General features: G+C 51.8%; 1 long non-coding RNA gene across 1 annotated transcript; it reads left to right on the forward strand.

Annotated features, from left to right (window-relative positions):
- The first annotated feature begins 283 nt into the window (after window positions 1–283).
- On the forward strand, window positions 284–6,026 carry LOC116271682. Its single transcript, XR_004180360.1, has 3 exons — window positions 284–914; window positions 2,182–2,385; window positions 5,499–6,026. It is a non-coding gene; the product is annotated as an uncharacterized LOC116271682 (long non-coding RNA).
- The last annotated feature ends 252 nt before the right edge of the window (window positions 6,027–6,278 follow it).

The following is a 6,278-nucleotide window of genomic DNA, read 5'->3' on the forward strand; positions in this document are numbered from 1 at the left end:
TCCAGCCTGGGAGACAGAGCAAGACTTCCGTCTGAATTAAAAACAAACAAACAAGGCCGGGCGCGGTGGCTCAAGCCTGTAATCCCAGTACTTTGGGAGGCCGAGACGGGCGGATCATGAGGTCAGGAGATCAAGACCATCCTGGCTAACACGGTGAAACCCCGTCTCTACTAAAAAAAAAAAAAATACAAAAAAAAACTAGCCAGGCGAGGTGGCGGGCGCCTGGGAGGCTGAGGCAGGAGAATGGCGTGAACCGGCGAGGTGGAGCTTGCAGTGAGCTGAGATCCGGCCACTGCACTCCAGCCTGGGCGGTAGAACGAGACTTTATCTCAAAAACAAACAAACAAACAAACAAACAAACAAAAGGCAGGTCACAGTGCTGGGGCTGTAACCTGAGGCCACAGGACTCAGCCCTGTCTCCAGGATCACCTGGCTGGGGCTATGTCCCTCAGTGCTGTCCCTCCTGTCCCCTACATCTCAGTCCACCCTGTCCCCAAAGTTGAAGAAAGTAGAACCCACTCCCTAGAGGGGACGTCTCATGTCCTGGGGTTGGAGCTAAGATTCCACATCTATCAGTCACTGCATCCTTCAGCTCGTGTCTCCCCGTCTCTGAGCCTCAGTCTCCTCCTCTGTAGAGGGGGGGGGGATATCAGTCCCATTCCCAGGAGCTCAACATGATCCAGTGAGATTAGACATGAAAAGCGACCAGCACAGAGCCTGACACACAGCAAGGGTCCAATACAGGCTTCAATTTCTATGATGTGTCCATTATGACATATTGCATCTATCCGTGGTTGTGCCCTCAGCACATTTTAATAATAGCAGCTGGTATGCAGTAAGTGCTTACCACCATCAGGGGCATTTGATATGGAATAGCCCATTTAATCCTAACATGCTCATAACCACCTAAGGAGGTACGTACTATTTTTTTTTAATTTTTTTTTTTGGAGACTGAGTCCCGCTCTGTCTCCCAGGCTGGAGTGCAGTGGCACGTTCTCAGCTCACTGCAACCTCTGCCTCCCGAGAATCAAGCCGTTCTCCTGCTTCAGCTTCCAGAATAGCGGGCATTACAGGTGCACGCCACTGTGCCCAACTAATTTAATTATTTATTTATTTATTTATTTATTTTTTATTTATTTATTTATTTTTTGAGACGGAGTCTCGCTCTGTAGCCCAGGCTGGAGTGCAGTAGCCGGATCTCAGCTCACTGCAAGCTCCGCCTCCCGGGTTTACGCCATTCTCCTGCCTCAGCCTTCCCGAGTAGCTGGGACTACAAGCGCCCGCCACCTCGCCCGGCTAGTTTTTTGTATTTTTGTAGTAAAGACGGGGTTTCACCGTGTTCGCCAGGATGGTCTCGATCTCCTGACCTCGTGATCCGCCCGTCTCGGCCTCCCAAAGTGCTGGGATTACAGGCTTGAGCCACCGCGCCCGGCCAATTATTTATTTTTTAAGACGGAGTCTCACTCTGTCGCCGAGGCTGGAGTGCCGTGGCATGATCTCGCCTCACTGCAAGCTCTGCCTCCTGGGTTCACACCATTCTCCTGTCTCAGTCTCCCAAGTAGCTGGGACTACAGGCGCCTGCCACCATGCCCGGCTAATTTTTTGTATGTTTAGTAGAGACGGGGTTTCACCATGTTAGCCAGGATGGTCTTGATCTCTTGACCTCATGATCCGCCCGCCTCGGCCTCCCAAAGAGTTGGGATTAAAGGCATGAGCCACCATATCTGGCCTGTATTTTTACTAGAGACAGAGATTTTGCCACATTGGCCAGGCTGGTCCCAAACTCCTGACCTCAGGTGAACCACTCACCTCGGCCTCCCAAATTGCTGGGATTACAGGTGTGAGCCACCATGCTTGGCCTTTTTCTTTTTTTGAGACAAGGTCTCAGTTTGTCACCCAGGCTGTAGTGCAGTGGCATGATCTCAGCTCACTGCAACCTCCACCTCCCAGGTTCAAGCGATTCTTGTGCCTCCTGAGTAGCTGGGATTACAGGTGCACACCACCACACCTGGTTGATTTTTGGCATTTTTAGTAGAGACAGGGTTTCTCCATGTTGGTCAGGCTGGTCTTGAACTCCGGGCCTCAAGTGATCCACCTGCCTCAGCCTCCCAAAGTGCTAAAATTACAGGTGTGAGCCACCACGCCTGGCTGGGATGTATTATTATTATCTCCATTTTACAGATGAGGAGACTGAGGCACAGAAGGGGATGGGCCTCACACAAGGTCACGGAGCTGGTGAGCAGCACAGGTTATGGAGAAAAAACGATTCTACCCCAGAACCTCAGGTCGACTACGGATGGAATAAAGACTCAGGAAAAGTAAAACCGTAGAATGGATGGGGCGCGGTGGCTCATGACTGTGATCCCAGCAATTTGGGAGGTCCAGGTGGGCAGATCATGAGGTCAGGAGTTCGAGACCAGCCTGGCCAATATGGTGAAACCCTGTCTCACTAAAAATACAAAAATATTAGCTGGGCATGGTGGCACAGCCTGTAATCCCAACTACTCAGGAGGCTGACACAGGAGAATTGCTTGAGCTTAGGAGGCAGAGGTTGCAGTGAGCCGCGATTGCGCCACTGCACTCCAGCCTGGGTGACAGAGTGAGACTCTGTCTCAGACAAAAAAAAAAAAAAAAGAGGCTGGGCACAGTGGCTCACGCCTGTAATCCCAGCACTTTGGGAGGCCAAGGCAGGCAGATCACAAGGTCAGAAGATTGAGACCATCCTGGCTAACATGGTGAAACCCTGTCTCTACTAAAAATACAAATAAATTAGCCAGACATGGTGGTGGGCACCTGTAGTCCCAGCTACTCGGGAGGCTGAGGCAGGAGAATGGCGTGAACCCGGGAGGCGGAGCTTGCAGTGAGCTGAGATCCGGCCACTGCACTCCAGCCTGGGCGACAGAGCGAGACTCTGTCTCAAAAAAAAAAAAAAAAAAAGATTTTCCCTCCAATGAAAGAGATCGTGGATGAAACAAATTTTCACATGACAGAGTGGGAGGATAAATATACAATGTCTAAAACTGCACCTGTGTGATCAGGAGAGTTAAATGGTTTAATAAATAGGAAGTTCTTGGAATGATGTCTGGCACATAGGAAGCTGTAACTCATAACTCACTGTAGCCTAGACTCCTCAAGTGATCCTCCTACTTCAGCCTCCCGAGTAGCTGGGACTACAGGCACACACCACCACAACCATTTTTGTAGAGATGGAGGTCTTGCTATGTTGCCCAGGCTAGACTCGAACTCCTGCCCTCAAGTGATCCTTTCAGCCTCAGCCTCCAAGTCGCTGGGATTAGAGGCTGCAGCCACTGCACCCAGCAAAACAATGATGTTCTAACTCACTCAACCTTCCCTTCTGCATGTGTTAGCTGGCATTCAAGGATGGAATTTTTTTTTTCTGTTTTTTGTTTGTTTGTTTTTGGTTTTTTTTGAGACGGAGTTTCGCTCTTTCACCCAGGCTGGAGTGCAGTGGCGCGATCTCCACTCGCTGCAACCTACGCCTTCCGGTTTCAAGCGATTCTCCTGCCTCAGCCTCCTGAGTAGCTGGGATTACAGGTGTCTGCCATCACGCCTGGCTAATTTTTGTATTTTTAGTAGAGACAAGGTTTCACCACGTAGGCCAGGCTGACCTCGAACTCCTGACCTCGTGATCCACCCGCCTCGCCCTCCCAAAGTGTTGGGATTACAGGTGTGAGCCACTGCACCCGGCCTCTTTTTTCTTTTAAAGGAACAGAGGTAGCACTCACATCTGAGCTGCTCACCGTTGGACTTCCCAGCCTCGGCTTTTAGGCATTCCTCTTGAGCTATAAAATCAGGAAGGAGGGCTGGGCACAATGGCTCACACCTGTAATCCCAGCACTTTTGGGAGGCCAAAGAGGGAGGATGGCTTGAGCCCAGGAGTTCGAGACCAACTCTGTGCAACATGGTGAGACCCTGTCTCTATCAAAAAACAAACAAACAGGCCTGGCACGGTGACTCATACCTGTAACCCCAGCATTTTGAGAAGATGAGGCAGGTGGATCACTTGAGACCTGGAGTTCGAGACCAGCCTGGCCAACAGGGTGAAACCCTGTCTCTAATAAAAATACAAAACTAGCCAGGTATGGAGGCGGGCGCCTGTAATCCCAGCTAATCAGGAGGCTGAGGCAGGAGAATCGCTTGAACCTGGGAGGTGGAGGTTGCAGTGAGCCGAGATTGCGCCATTGCACTCCATCCTGGGCAACAAGAGTGGAACTCTGTCTCAAAACAAACAAACAAACAAAGGAACAGGCCATGCACAGTGGCTCATGCCTGTAATCCCAGCATTTCAGGAGGATGAGGCAGGTGGATCACTTGAGGCCAGGAGTTCAAGACCAGACTGGCCAACATGGCAAAACCCCGTCTCTATTAAAAATACAAAAAATTTAGCCAAGCATGATGGCGCACGCCTGTAATTCCAGCTACTCAGAAAACTGAGGCGTGAGAATTGCTCGAACCTGAGAAGCAGAGGTTGCAGTGAGCTCAGACTGCACCACTGCACTGCAGCCTGGGCAACAGAGTGAGGATCTGTCTCAAAAAAACAAACAAACAACAATAACAACAAAATTAGCCAGGTGTGGTGGTGTATGCCTGTGGTCCCAGCTACTCGGTAGGCTAAGATGGGAGGATTGCTCGAGCCTAGGAGGCGGAGGTGCAGTGAGCCGAGATCCTGCTACTGCACTCCAGCCTGGCCAACAGAGCAAGACACTGTCTCAAAAAAAAAAAAAAAAAAAAAAAAAAAATCAGAAAGGAGGTGCCCAGCGCTGTTCTGTGTCTAGAGCAATCCCATAATCCCATCACCCCTTCTCTGGGCACTTCCTCATCAGGAAACAGGAGCCAGATGGAGTCTGGCTCAGGACTCTGCAGCCTCAGTCATGCTGTCCCCTGGGCTCAGCATCCTGTCCTCTCCAAGTGAGCAGGGGGCAGCTCAGATGCCAGGCTCAAGCAGGGCAGGCAGCACAGTCACACAGAGTGCACTGGCCAGCCCAGGCAACTGATTGCTCAGTGGGATGGCAGAGGTCAGCAGAACAGGAAGGGAGGGACAATAGCCGTGCCTGTTGCCTGGTCTGCCACAGCAATCTCGGTGTTTGCCAGCTGGGAGGGGCCGGCCAGGCAATCCTCAGCCGCAAAGCTCAAGGTTCCATCTCCCCTTTCAGTCTGCCCCTCTGCAGGTCCTGGTAGGGCTGAGATGCACAACATCTCACCCTGGGAACTGCAAAAAACCAGTCTTTCTATGAAGCTTGAGCAGGGTCTCAGCACTTAGAGGCTTCCAGGAACTACAGTTCCCAGAACACAGGGCATTCAGCCCCAGTTGCTGTACAAGTGGCTGGGTTTGAACTAGAACAAGGAAATCTCTCCTGTCCCAGGAACCGAGTGTCCTGGCCTGGTCCAGGTGCATTTGTGACTCTTGTTTCTTGGATCTGTGCCCACCTGATAAATCCCCCTTCCTTGTAAACTACCTGTTGTATTTGTCCACACAGGTTTGCTGAGAATCTGCTGTGTGGCAGCCTGAGGTGGGAGTGAAGGGTTGACAAGAGAGACTTGGCCTCCACCCTCATAGTCAGATGGAGGAGACAGATCTATGAAAGGCTGGCTGAGCACCCTCTGTGACCTAGCCCATAGTAAGAGTCCAATAAACCAACAAGCAAATAAACTATCTCACCCTTGCCTTTCATTCCATCTTGCTTTTCCACACTGATTTACTAGCTCCCACGATATTGCACTATCCTAAAGCGTGCTGTATCGCTCTGTTCGGCTTTCACACGCTCTGTTACCTCTACCAGGAGCACATTAGGCTTATTCACTGACGCGTCTGCAGAGGTAGGACAGAGCCTGGCACGGAGCAGGGGGCACATTAAATATTTGATGAGTGAGTGAATGAATGTCCATTGTACAGCCCAGGAAGCAGGGCCACTCGGGACCCTCCCTATTCATGTTGGTCCCCCGCCCGCCCCCAGAGAATGAATGCATCTTTTTATCCGCTCCGAGGATGGCCGGGCTGGGGCAGAAGAGGCCGGGCGGGGAACTGGGTTGGGGGCTGCCATTGACTGCCACCCAGGCCTCCTAAACGGTCCGCTTTCCTGGACGTCGGAAGTTCGAATCCTTTCCACGAAACCTGGCCTAGGTCACCTGACTCCCCCGCCCCTCACCACCCAGGGCACCCCAGACGGGCACTCAGCCGACAGCACGTGGTTCAGGGGCCCCAGCTTCCTTTCCATTGGCCGCTCGGCTCCTTCCTCCTTCGCGATTGGCCGGGGCCC

Source organism: Papio anubis, chromosome 20 (genome assembly GCF_008728515.1).
Source record: "Papio anubis isolate 15944 chromosome 20, Panubis1.0, whole genome shotgun sequence".
Lineage (NCBI taxonomy): Eukaryota > Metazoa > Chordata > Mammalia > Primates > Cercopithecidae > Papio > Papio anubis.